A 14905-nucleotide genomic window follows, 5' to 3' on the forward strand; every position below is an offset into this window, starting at 1 on the left:
CTTCATCAGAGAGGGGGATGGGGGGAGGGAACTGGAATAAATAGGGAGAGAGGGGGAGGCGGACCGAAGATGGAGAGTAAAGAAGATAGGTGGAGAGGGTGTAGGTGGGGACCTACACCCTCTCCACCTATCTTCTTTACTCTCCATCTTCGGTCCGCCTCCCCCTCTCTCCCTATTTATTCCAGTTCCCTCCCCCCATCCCCCTCTCTGATGAAGGGTCTAGGCCCGAAATGTCAGCTTTTGTGCTCCTGAGATGCTGCTTGGCCTGCTGTGTTCATCCAGCCTCACATTTTATTATCTGAGTTAACAAGTACTTCAGACTTCACCACTGACCAACAGCAGATGTCAATTACAAGCCCAGGAGATAAGAGGCGATGTTGGATTATGCAGATTTCTCTACGCTTATCTCAGCTAAGACCCCAAGTGCATCAACAGATAGTGCAAGGCATAACAAAAGCTTTCAACACTCTCACCGTGACTGTAAAGAGTGTTTTATTTTTAATTCGTTCACAGGATGAGGGCATTTACTGCCGATCCTTCTTTGCCCAGAGGGCAGTTAAGAGTCAACCACATTTCTGTGGGCCTGCAGTCACATATTGGCCAGGTCAGGTAAAGATTGTGGTTTCCTTCCCTAACAGACATTAGTGAAGCAGATGGGGTTTTCCAACAATCAACAATGGATGCATGGTCACCATTAGATTGTTAATTCCAGATTTTTTCATTGAATTCAAATTCCACCTGCTGTGGGGTGATTTAAACCTGGGCCCCCAGAACATTTTCTGGGTCTCTGTGTTAACAGTCCAGCGATAATACTGCTAGGCCATTGCCTCCTTGGTGATGTATAGTGGTACATGTCGTGCTTATCCTGTCCCACCACAAGTACACATCCATCAAAGGTGGCAGCACACTAGTATTCAGTGAGGAGGGAATTATCTTAAAAGCCCTTAACATAGAACATAGAACATAGAACATAGAACAGTACAGCACAGAACAGGCCCTTCAGCCCACAATGTTGTGCCGACCATTGATCCTCATGGATGCACCCTCAAATTTCTGTGACCATATGCATGTCCAGCAGTCTCTTAAATGACCCCAATGACCTTGCTTCCACAACTGCTGCTGGCAACGCATTCCATGCTCTCACAACTCTCTGCGTAAAGAACCTGCCTCTGACATCCCCTCTATACTTTCCACCAACCAGCTTAAAACTATGACCCCTCGTGCTAGCCATTTCTGCCCTGGGAAATAGTCTCTGGCTATCGACTCTATCTATGCCTCTCATTATCTTGTATACCTCAATTAGGTCCCCTCTCCTCCTCCTTTTCTCCAATGAAAAGAGACCGAGCTCAGTCAACCTCTCTTCATAAGATAAGCCCTCCAGTCCAGGCAGCATCCTGGTAAACCTCCTCTGAACCCTCTCCAAAGCATCCACATCTTTCCTATAATAGGGCGCCCAGAACTGGACGCAGTATTCCAAGTGCGGCCTAACCAAAGTTTTATAGAGCTGCAACAAGATCTCACGACTCTTAAACTCAATCCCCCTGTTAATGAAAGCCAAAACACCATATGCTTTCTTAACAACCCTGTCCACTTGGGTGGCCATTTTAAGGGATCTATGTATCTGCACACCAAGATCCCTCTGTTCCTCCACGCTGCCAAGAATCCTATCCTTAATCCTGTACTCAGTTTTCAAATTCGACCTTCCAAAATGCATCACCTCGCATTTATCCAGGTTGAACTCCATCTGCCACCTCTCAGCCCATCTCTGCATCCTGTCAATGTCCCGCTGCAGCCTACAACAGCCCTCTACACTGTCAACGACACCTCCGACCTTTGTGTCGTCTGCAAACTTGCTGACCCATCCTTCAATTCCCTCGTCCAAGTCATTAATAAAAATTACAAACAGTAGAGGCCCAAGGACAGAGCCCTGTGGAACCCCACTCACCACTGACTTCCAGGCAGAATATTTTCCTTCTACTACCACTCGCTGTCTTCTGTTGGCCAGCCAATTCTGTATCCAAGCAGCTAAGTTCCCCTGTATCCCATTCCTCCTGACCTTCTGAATGAGCCTTCCATGGGGAACCTTATCAAATGCCTTACTGAAGTCCATATACACCACATCCACAGCTTGACCCTCATCAACCTTACTAGTCACATCCTCAAAAAACTCGATAAGGTTTGTAAGGCATGACCTACCCCTCACAAAGCCGTGTTGACTGTATTTGATCAAGCCATGCTCTTCCAGATGGTCATAAATCTTATCCCTCAGAATCCTTTCTAACACCTTGCAGACGACAGACGTGAGACTTACCGGTCTATAATTGCCGGGGATTTCCCGATTTCCTTTCTTGAAGAGAGGAATTACATTTGCCTCTCTCCAGTCCTCAGGTACGACTCCAGTGGAGAGCGAGGATGCAAAGATCTTAACATCCTAACATTAAATCTGAAGTCACAGTATCCCTACAGTGTGGAAACAGGCCCTTTGGCCCAACAAATCCACACCGACTTTCAGAGCACCCACCCAGACCCATCCCCCTATAAGTTCAACTAATCTCTACATCCCTGAAAACTATGGGCAATTTAGCATGGCCGATCCATCTAGCCTGCACATCTTTGGACTTTGGAGGAAACCACAGCACCCGAAGGAAACCCATGCGGACACGGGGAGAATGAGCAAACTCCACACAGTTGCCCAAGGGTGGAATCAAATCCAGGTCCCTGGTGTTGTGATGCAGCAGCGTTAACCACTGTGCCGCCCCAAAGTTGCATGGTATCATGTCAAACTTGGGAAAGGAAACCTCCTCCTTAATGCCACATCACATCTTCCAAAAAAACCTCATCCCTCCACTGATAAATCAGTACTCTATGCTGAGGAGCACTTGGAGGAAACAGGGGTGGCAAGTGTGCAGAATGGATGCCCACCACTAATGATGGCTGGATAGAACCACTGCTGACTGAACTAGTTGAGTGATGATCCATCTCTGCCTCCTCCTGAGGTCCCCTACATCACAGGTGCGAGTTTTCAGTCAACTCTATTCACTCCATGTGATATTACTAAATGGCTGGAGGTAATGGATACTAAAGAAGTTGTGGACCCAGACAATATTTGACAATATTACTGAAGACTCATGCTCTAGAACTTACAGCACCCCTAGCCAAGCTGTTCCAGCACAGATACAGCACTGACATATACCTGACAATGTGGAAAATTTCCCAGGTATGTCCATATACAAAAGGTGTGACAAATCCAAACCAGCAAAATACTACCCCAGCAGTCCACTCTTGAGCGTCAGTCAAGTGATTGAAGAGGTCATCAACAGTGCTATCAAGCAGCACTTGCTCAGCAATAAGCTTTGCAATGATGTTCAGTTTGGGTTATTCTGAAGTTATAACCCCTCCCCTTAGTTCAAATATGGACAAAATAGTTGAATTCCAGTGGTGAGTGAATGCTCTATACATAAAGGATACCTAGAAAAACAATAGTCAATGGGAATCGGGGGAAAACTCTGCTGGCAGACTGTTTCAATCATTGTAAGCTGGTGAAGGAGATCAGCAATTAAAGAGAGGTGAATATAGAAGCATCTTATTTTTCAAATAGTGGATTTGCTAATTTTTGACGATCAAGCGTGCTATAAATAGCACTCCCACTATTGAATCTGGCTGTTTCCACACCTCCCAATTGCTGGGAAATCCAACTGGCAAGCATCATTTTTCAGTAACTGCCATTTTTACGTGTTTCAATTATGGAACTACCTTTCCAGAGTGGAGTGTTTTGGCATACCTAACCTGCCATGTTAAAAGAAAGAAAGAAATTCAGTTTTGTGTGGATTGGATTCGATATTGCAAATTGTCCCATTTCACACATTGCAGCTCATCTCTCTTCCATTCATCCTGGGCAGGATGATAGTGTGTGCAAGGGTTGGGGTGAGGGAATTACAGTTTCTCCAAAGGTGTCACATATCTTATTTAACATATTTATATTTCACTAAACAATGCCCTTGATTCTAATGTTATTTCATAGCAGCTGTTTTTGACTTGCAAGTATGTTTATATCCTATTATGGTCTCTAGTAAAGACAGACAAACTATTCAAGCATCAAACAAGATCATTCTTTCCATAAATTTTACCCAAATATATCCAACACAACCTGAAGATCTTCAAACCTATTTATGCACTTCCAGACTGGCAGTGAAATAATTATTTCATCTTACTTACACCAAAAAAGACAAATGATTGATTGAATGAAAATTCATTTTCTTGGTGATTCATGAAACTGATTTGTTTAGTTAAAATTGCTTTTATGCATTGATAAGTAGTTAACCAAGATTTTTGCAACTTGGACTCATCCCTCTGTCCATGCCTGTTGCACAGACAATATCTGAAGAAGTATCATTAAAATATGGAGAAAAAGCAACACAAAAAAATTAATGTGCATGCACAAAAAGAATTTGTAAATTTTGAGCTGATTTAGAACTTAAATGTAACATTTTTTGTAAGGTCAAAAATGTAAAATATATTACCCAAGCACAGACAAAATGAAGCAGAATAAGGTCATCTTGTAACACTTGTATGATATAGAAGGAGATCAATTTACCCATCATGTTTGCACCAAGAATTATGTCTTAATCCCATTTCCTCCTAACCCTGCACATTATTTCTATTTAAATAATCATCTAATGCATCCTTGATTGAACATGCCACGACCGTACGACTCAACTGTGCAATCCAAACCCTGATCATTCACTGTGTGATTTTGATTTTCCTCACATCATGTTGTTTATTTTGCAAATCACAAAAATCATGCCTTCTGCTCTTGATTCTTTTACAACCAGAAACATTTTCTTCCAAACTATTCTGTCCAAGCCCATCATGATTTGAAAACATCTATCAAGTCTCCCGTTAGTCTTGAAAATGTCTTCTGCCATCTCTCCAATATATTCACATTCTTCTTACAGAGCAGCACCCAGAAGAACTGTATATAATACTCCACATTGGGTCTAACCAGTGTCCTATACATTCATCAAAATCTCCCTAATCTTGTATTTGATGTCCCTATTGATGAAGCCTGGAATACTATATGTAGGGGTGACCTGTACCTGGCCATGTAAGGTGACTTGTACCTGAACACACTCAGCTGCCCATGCTACTTACAAGATAGCAGACAGAGGATAAGCAGCCTGCTCACACAGTGAAATACAATGGTACCAGACATAGATTCCCTACAGTGTGGAAACTGGCCCTTCGACCCAACAAGTCCACACCGACCCTCAGAGCTTCCCACACAAATCCATCCCGTTATAACCCTCCTAACCTATACATCCCTGAACACTATGGGCAATTTAGCATGGCCAATCCACCAAGCCCGCACATCTTTGGACTGTAGGAGAAAACCGGAGCACCTGGAGGAAACCCATGCAGACAAATTGGCTTCAATACATAAGCAGGATATAATACAAGCCTTAAAAAAAATTTAAGCTTAAATGTAAAGATTAACTAGCCTTAAAAGACACCTTCTCTTATGCCCTGAGCAAAGATGGATTGATCACAAATTACAAAATTGGAAGTAGTTGAATAATGTTACACTCATACTTAATTTTATAACAAAAGTTAACCTTATAGCGATTAGTTAAAACTAGCTGACTTTTTTATTTTTACATGATGTTATTGGGACAGTGGGAAAATAAAAGGAGTAGCTGAATGTGATAAAAGACAGCACCAAAACACAATGGAGAATAATAGTTGAGCAGTCCTTACAGAGAAACAAGCCTGGGAAAAACCCGAAGGAGAATAGCCATTAATCTTTTGGAATGTGAATGGATAGGATGCATAGGAAGGTCCCAAGGCCTAGAGGTGACAATGTCTGGTTAATACTATATGATCATGGGAACTTGGGGCTGTCCATGGACATGTCCATCACTGATTAGGTGTCCCACAGGATTGAATGTTTGAATTAAGGGGAAGGATGTGACTACATTGTATTTGATTACTGTAAAACAAAATTTATAAAAATGCTGTATTTCTTCATAAAAGCTGAGGGTGTGTCATTGATCTGTCTTCCGAAGCCAGATTCTGAAAAGATCCTTTGGCCCTCTCCCTGCATAAGCCAGGGGTTTCTGCTTGAATAAAAATTTTTTATTTGCCTGAATTCTGCCTGCCTCCTGAGTCTTTTTACAGTGTAGAGTCAGGAAAAGTGCTCCTACATTGTATATTTTATTAACAGTTCTGTCTGCCTGTCCTTCCATCTTTAGTGACTTAATACATAGATACCTATCTCTCTGCTCCTGTATACCCTATAAAATAATATACTTTATTTTATGTGGTCACCATTTTCTTTATGCAAAAGTGTCTTGCTTCACACTTCGCAACAATGAACTCTATCCGCCACTTTCCCACCTAGTCATCAGCATCATTTTGAGGCTCTGCACTTCCTTCCCCACAGATTCCAATTCTCTCATTAGGTATCATCAGCCAGCTTTGAAATTGTCACCTGCGTAACAAGATCTAGATCATTTATATACGTATAGATACAGGTAAAGGTGGATCCTAATACTGAAGAGCCCTGAAAATCCATTACAAGCCATCCTCAGGTTTAAAAAATATCCATTAACTATTATCAGAGATAATGGGAACTGCAGATGCTGGAGAATTCCAAGATAATAAAATGTGAGGCTGGATGTGCTCCTGAGATGCTGCTTGGCCTGCTGTGTTCATCCAGCCTCACATTTTATTATCCATTAACTATTACCTCTTTTTCAAACCCCTCAGTGAACTTTGCATCCATGTTGTAATTGTGTTTTTGATTCCTTTACCTGTACACTCCCCAAATCTCTTGTGTGCCTGCACAACTTTACAGCCATGTGTTCATCTGTGAAGTCGTCTTATTTCTATACTCACATATACATGGCAGTCGGAAGAATCAAGAGATTTTTTTGTTTAGAGATCCTGCTTGCTAATCTTTGATCTAGCTTCCAAAATTGTTACGCAAGGTCACTTATGTCATTAGCACCAAGTGAACCATAACCTTAGGGCATTCACCATAAGACATTCTGTGGCACCCTTAAACTGAGTACCAGGGAGGCAACAAACCATCCTGGCGTTATATCAACTGCCACAGAAACAACTTTCTGTTCCCCTAAAGAATTTCCTATCAGTGCTGCCTTTCCACTTTTCTTCTTTCCTTTATCATGCCACCCTTGCAGCAATGTCTTGAATCTTGCTGCACTCCTCCAAGGATCTATCACTCTCACCCAGTATCTAGAATGAAAATGCTTAGGGACAATGATGTTTGCTGTTTGGAAGACTATGAGATTGGAGACACTGGCAGACAAGATAAGCCAGAGTTAGTCATATGCTGGGAAATGGGCTGATGTTTGATAATGAGGATATCTACACTGGGATACTACAGAAGTTGTCAGAGAGTTAACATTCAGCCTCAAAAATTCACAGATCCTTTTGCATAAAACATGAGCAGATTTGATGGTTATTCCATGAAAATACTAGCATGCTAGATTATAGTACGTGAGAGAAGTGCAAAATCTGCAAAAGCTGTTATAATGCAACAAGTCACAATGAAAAGATTTATAGAAGGTAAGAGGGAGTACTAAAGCAGAACTGCTCATTCTAATTGCTATTGGCACTGCTCAGTTCTGCAACAGCCTGAGAAAACGTCTTATTTTAAGAAATATACTTTCTGAACTGGGATTTGAAGACTCCACAGCAATGCATCTTTGCATAATATACATTCTGGTACAAGCTTAGTGGGAAATACAAGCATAGCAGGAGGTAAATAGAAATGAGATTAATCAAATGACAAAGGAAGAGAGGCAGACTGTCTCAGCTTTACCAGCAAGATTTGTAGACAAGGGCATTTTGCAAGATTCCTTTGGATTCATCTCACAAGGACACACTTTTTAAAGTTACAAAGCTTTAATGGAGTTCTGTCTGTTGAAACAGTCAGATTTGCAGTCAAAATCTATAGCATGTCACACAACAGGTGAATCTAGTTCTCAAATGTTATGCCACAGGCTTATTCCAGGAAGTGGCAGATATTTTAACAGACAGTTTGCTGTATTTGTCTCTACCAGGTATGTTACCAATAACTTATTTCGAAATACTAGATTTTATCTTAACAAGAGTTGTGAGAGCATGGAATGCGTTGCCAGCAGCAGTTGTGGAAGCAAGGTCATTGGGGTCATTTAAGAGACTGCTGGACATGCATATGGTCACAGAAATTTGAGGGTGCATCCATGAGGATCAATGGTCGGCACAACATTGTGGGCTGAAGGGCCTGTTCTGTGCTGTACTGTTCTATGTTCTATGTTCTATGTTCTAATTATCTTAATAACCAAGAAAATTGCAAAATCCATTCCCGGATTCAGTTTTTATTGTGCATAATGTACCTTATTCAACTTCCAGTGTGGTTGTTTGCTTGTATTATCATATGCAATGTGAATCTTGTAGATATGGCCAACATCCTCCAGACTGATCTAAAGATTGAAAGTGTATTACTTGATTTTCTTTAAGCTGACAAACCACACAGCATAGCACCATACAAGCTCCTTAACTAGTAAAATGTATTTCTTTATTAAGAAAATGAATTGAAATGAATTTTGATCATCTCTAAATAAATCATTAAGTACTCTGAGCAACTACTAGTATTGGATAACAAAGTGTGGAGCTGGATGACCACAGCAGGCCAAGCAGCATCTCAGGAGCACAAAAGCTGACGTTTCGGGCCAAGACCCTTCATCAGAGCGTACTAGTGTTGGAAGTTTGAGCAAGAAACTGAAGAAGAGTTGTGTTGGGTTACTTGAAGGCATCCTTGCAATTACAGTGCTTTGAAGTGTAAAATATCTAGGGTAACAATGCAAGGCATCAAATTTAGATAGAAATGTTAAGCTTAATTGAGCTCTCTTCAAGTAAACATGTTTCTCCATGTATACTTATCATATCTTCTGCTATTTCTTCTACAGATACCTGTTGAGAATCCTTTGTGGTTGTTGAACAGAAGGAATGGGTTAGGAAGATTTATTTTACTCTAAGTTGAATTATTTCTTTCTATGGCTTACAAGATTTATTTCAGTATCCTATACCTCACAATTTGGGAGAAAGGTATTGGTGTTTTTCAAAAGCCTCAATGGTCCTGCAAGACCTTTATCACAGTGGAAACATTTGCATTTGTACCCAAATTACCCGTCTTCATCACCACTGTCCACTTCTCAGAAGCAGTATTCAATTTAGAATTTCCTATCAAAAGAAAAATCAAAAATAAACAGCAAGTTAAAAACATCTTGTGGGGGGCAAAAAAAAGCCTACAAAACAAAAAGTAACATGTTTACATGGAATACATAGGGTCACATTTTCACAATATCACTGAACTACCACCCCAGAGGCTCAGACTAATGGGCTGGGACATGGGTTCAAATCCCACCTCAACAGTTGGAGGAATTTAAATTCAATTAATAAGTGTGAAATTGTAATGATCAATTGTAAAAGAAAAATCCAGTTCACAAAAACCTTTTAGAAAAAGTAATCTGTCATCCTTATCTGGTCTAGCTGATGAGCAACTCCAGATCCAGAGCTATGGTTGACTCTCAGCTGATATGACCTAGCAAGATCGTAAGACCATTACAAATGGGAACAGAAGTAAGCCATTTAACTCTGCCGTTCAGTTGGATTACATTCCCCATGTTCACTTTCCTATCATTTCCCATAATCCAGGATTTCTGTGCTGATCAAGAATCAATCATAGCCTTAAATATACATGAGGACCCTGACTCACAGTTCTCTGTGGCAAGGAGTTCCAAAGGCTCCCAATCCACTGAATAAAGAAATTCCTCTCATGTCAGTATAAAATTCTGAGTCTAAGACCGTGAGGGAAACATCCACTCAGTAATTACCCTATCAGCCTAAAAATCCAATATGATTCAATGAGACCGCTTCTTATTCTTCTAAACTCCAGTGAGTAGAATCCCACCTTATTGAGGTGTTCAAAATTAGGAGCAATTTTGACAGAGTAAAGAAGGATATTTTGTTTGCACTGGTTGATATGTCAGTAACAAGGTTTCACAATTTCAAGACTGTCAGGAGAGTGCTAGGAGTGAGATGAAGAGAAACTTCTTTACTCAGAAAATTGTTAGGATTTGGAATGAGTTGCCTGGGAGAGTGGAGGAGGCAGATTCATAGAAGGTTTCAAAAGACAGCTGGATATTTATTTAAAATCGATGTATTTCGAGTGCTGCAGAAATAGTGCTGCAGAATCGGACTAGCTGGGTAGTTCTTTTGGGACCCTGTACAGACATGATTAGTCAAAGGGCCTCCTTCTGTCCAGTAAAAGTCTATAATTCTATGGATCTGTTTAGCCTTTGCTCATAAGACAATTCCTCCATACCAGGGGTTGTGCTAATGAGCGTTCTCTAAACTGCCTTCAATAAAATTATTTATTTCCTTAAATAAGGGGACCAAACTGCTTATAGTACTCCAGATGTGATCTCATCAGCACCTTGTACATTTGCAGTAAGACTTTTCTACTTTTATTCAAACCCTATAAATAAGGGGCTAAAATTCCAAGAGCCTTCCTGATAACCTGCAGCACCTACGTGCTAGCTGTTTCTGTTTCATGCGCAAGTATCCCTAAGTCCCTTTGTGTTGCAGCTTTCTGCAGTTTTTCTCCAGATAAATATTTGTATGCCCTTTCAAAATAAACAATTTCACATTTTCCAATATTATACTCCATTTACTAACACTTTACGTGCTTACGTAACCTATCAATATCTCTTATTATAACTGTCCTCTTGCAACTAGCCTTTCAATCTACAAAAATATCCATAATCTTAAATAAATATTTATCATATATCTATATTAATGTATTCTAAATTGAAGACATCGAGTGGGTAAATGACGAGAACACAAAGTGCAATGCTGCATGCAGGGAGGCACCATATGGATTGGTTTTATTATCTAGATTTGATCATCTGAGGGATTTTCAGTAATAAAGTTCCAGAAAGCACAAGCAAACAGGGAGGATTGCAATATTTGAAAGGTAACTTGCTTATGTATCTGAAACTAATACATAGAAAAGTTTATTTTCATACTTCAAGTTAAGGGTGACAACTCATACTCAAATTTCTGAACTCGATGAGGGAGTCTGGGAGAGCAAGGAAATTAAACATATCTGTGCACAATCTTCTGCATTGAATTTACTTCTATGAGGTATAGGATATTGAAATAAATCTTGTATGCCATAGAAAGAAATAATTCAACTTGGAGTAAAATAAACCTTCCTAACCCATTCCCTGTGTTTAACAACCACAAAGAATTCTCAACAGGTACCGATAGAAGAAATGGTAGAAGATATGATAAGTATATATAGAGAAACATGATTACTTGAAGGAAGCTCAATTAAGCTTAAGGTTTCTATCTAAATTTGATGCCTTGTATTGTTACCCTAGATATTTTACTCTTCGAAGCACTGTAATTGCAGTAAATTGAATTTTCAGTGTCTGAGTTATACTGCAAGATTAACTGATTTATTTATTGTATATTCATAATTTTTATGCAGTTGATGAAAACATTATAAGATACAAAAAGCAGACTGTCATTGCCACTGCCATTGTGCATCTGCACCATCAGCCATTGGGGTGATGGTGGAATGCTGCAGGAACATACTTGCAAATTTTTCAGCAGGCGGCAAGAGACACCATTCAAAAACTATATAATTTTCGGCAAAGAGAAGTTATTCATGACCTAAACCAGAGCGATTTCCCTCGCAAATGTAGTGGAAAGTGGATATGTGGGTTCCTTATTAATGAATGTCTGATTTGTATTTACAATGTTCATACCTACAATTAGATGATTCCATGCAGGGATGTAATTTTAAAAATCCAACATACAAGTTTCCTGCAGTTATGAGCAAATATTTTGCATTATCTTACATAGTCTTCTGACTCATATACAAATTAACTTGAGAACGTATTCAAGGAGGAACCTGTTCACAATCTGTAGTTATACATTACAAACTACATGCATAGTATAACTCCCAATCATTTTCAGTATTACTGTCATTATACAAAATTATCAGGGCAATTTTCCCATCCTCCTGCATTACGGTTGAGAATAAAGTGTCACTCCATACGGCTGAAAGAAGACTGCCTGAAAATAGAGTCACACAGCGTAGAAAACAGGCACTTCGGCTCACCATGTCTATGACAATCGTCAAACACCAAACTACACCAGCCCTAATAAGCTGTACTTGGTCCATAGCCTGCCATGTCCTGGCATTTTAAGTGCTCATCCAGATACTTCTCAAAAGTCGTAAAAGTATCTGTTTCCACTATCCTCTCAGACAGCACATTCATATTTCTTCTATTCTCTGGATGAAAAGAATTTTCTCACATTATCAGTTATAAATGACTTGCTTCCTGCCTTAAATTTATGCAAGTTTAAGACTTCTAGTTTTAAGACACCCATGGGGAAAAGAGTCTCATGATCTACTCTGTCTATATGTCTCATAATTTTGTATACCTCAATCAGATTCCCTCTCAACCTCCTCTGCTTCAAAGAAAACAAAATCAGTCCATTCAATCTCTCCTCATAACTTTTATCCCAGGCAACTTCCTGGTGAATCTCCTCTGCACCCTCTGAAGTGCAATTACATTCTTCTGATAATATGGCAACCAGAACTGCACACAGTATTCCTTCTGTGGCCATACCGTTTTATAAAGTTTCAACAAGTCTTCTTTGCTCGTATACTCTACACTTCAGCTAATGAAAGCAAGCATTCCCATATGCCTTGTTGACCACACTGTGTACCTAACCTGTCACTTTCAGGGATCTATGGACTTGTGAATCAAAGTGCTCTTGTGCTTCAGTAGTCCACAGGGACTTACCATTTTTTGTGCATTTCCCTCCCTTATTAAACCTATAAAATAGATTACCTCACACTTATCAGAATTAAATTTAATCTCCCATTTCTTTGCCCAATTTACCAGCTCATCAATATTGACCTCTAGCCTGAGACCATCCTCCTCAGCATCAACACCACCACCAATTTTTGTACCACCTTCAAACTTAGAAATTATATCTCTACATTCACATCCAAATCATTAATGTACATAACAAGCAGTAAGCGTCCCAGCACAGATCCCTGCAGTGCATCATTGGTCAAAGTTTTCCAATTATGAATAACCCACCAAAATCGTTCTTTGCTTCCTATTTGTAAGGAATTTTAGATCATTTGCTAACCTGGATCCCATAGGCTCTTACCTTTTGGAACAGCCTTCCATGTGGAATCTTATAAAAGGCGCTATTGAAGTTCATGTAAACCACACCATCTGCACTATCCTTAATATATTTAGTCACCTTTTCAACAAAGCTCAATTGATCAATCAGACACGATCTCCTTCTAACAAATCCTGATCAATACTTGCCTTTCCAAGTATTGATGAACCGTGTCCTTTGGATTTTTTCCAATAATTTCCCTATTACTGACATCAAATGAACTGTTCTGTAATTCCCAGCATCTGTAGTTCTTTGGTTTTTGGTTTGGCATTTAACTCACCATCACATCTTTCCAGGTGTGCCCACCTTGAAGAAGTTCTGTTCCTCTCTTCAACAGAATTTCTATTCTAATCATTTTATTTCACCATCAACCCATTAGCAGCTATTCATTCTCCCAGGCTGACCTTTATCTGCTCATTTGTCTGCCCAACTGTCTTCTTCTGTCTTTTGGCTCCATCTCCACCTATTGCTTACTCCCTTCCCTCCCCCACCCCTGCTCTTGCACATGTACCATACTTTTCTTAGTTAAAATCAGTTTTGAAGAAGGGTCACTGGACTCAAAACATTAATTTTGCTTTCTCTCCACAGATGTTTCCTGACCTGCTGAGATTTTCTTGAAACTTTTGATTTTGCTTTTAATTTCCAGCATCTGTAGTACTTTGTTTTTCTTTGGTCTGTAATTTCTTGGCTATCCCTGCTGCCCTTCTTTAACAAATCATATTAACTTGCCTCCAGCTATCTGGCACTTCACCTGCAGCCATTAAGGTATTGAATAGCTCTACTATGGCCCCAGCAATCTCCTCCCTTGCCTCCCATAACAGCCTGGATACGTCAGGCTCTGAGGGTTTATGCACCTGTATGCTTGTTAAAACATCTAATATTTCCTTCTTAAAGTATTCCAGAATCTCACCATCCCAACTGAAATCCCCAGGTACAAATTCTTTCTCACCTGTGAATATAGATGAGAAGTATTCATTTAAGACCTCACCAACATCCACTGGATCTACACACAGGTTAGCCTTTTGTTCTCTAATAGAGTCTCACCTTTTCCTTAGAATCCTCTTACTTTTAATATTCTTATGAAATGTTTTGGTTTTGGAGATGTAATAGAAAATGCCAGCAAATGTGGATTTGCACATCCAGCCTCTGGGAGGGAGTAGAATGCTAGTAAATAGAGGTAGGCGAGGAGTGTGGAGGAGTGGACCAACGTATAACACATTAGTGCAGATTTTGGATGATCAACTTAAACTTTGAGTTTATACCATATTAATAATAGCAATGAAAGACAATTGACAGGTTGTTGGCAAATGTCAGTATAATAGGTATGGAGTGCAATTTCACTGATGCTAACTTAGCTGAAAGACTTACAGGCTGAACATTACTTCTATACCCATCTTTCAGGAAAGCATTTCTGGACAAACCCATTGGCACTCTGCTGGAAGATGCAAGTTTGCCGCAATTGCAGTATCTGTAATTACTTTAACATGGAACAATCATTGCAGCCATCAAAAGGTTCAGTGAAACTACCAAATCTTATGTCGTTTGTCTTACTTACCAAGACAGAGTTCAGTGCTTTGTAACATATATATGTTCTACAATGGCACATTAGGCTAAAGTATGAACATCT

The 14905-nt window shown here is 39.9% G+C and overlaps 1 protein-coding gene across 2 annotated transcripts in view; it reads right to left on the reverse strand.

Annotated features, from left to right (window-relative positions):
* Positions 1 to 14905, reverse strand: part of LOC125451593 (oxygen-regulated protein 1-like) — a 179394-nt gene that overhangs the window by 25367 nt on the left and 139122 nt on the right. The window lies entirely within an intron of this gene.

Source organism: Stegostoma tigrinum, chromosome 5 (genome assembly GCF_030684315.1).
Source record: "Stegostoma tigrinum isolate sSteTig4 chromosome 5, sSteTig4.hap1, whole genome shotgun sequence".
Lineage (NCBI taxonomy): Eukaryota > Metazoa > Chordata > Chondrichthyes > Orectolobiformes > Stegostomatidae > Stegostoma > Stegostoma tigrinum.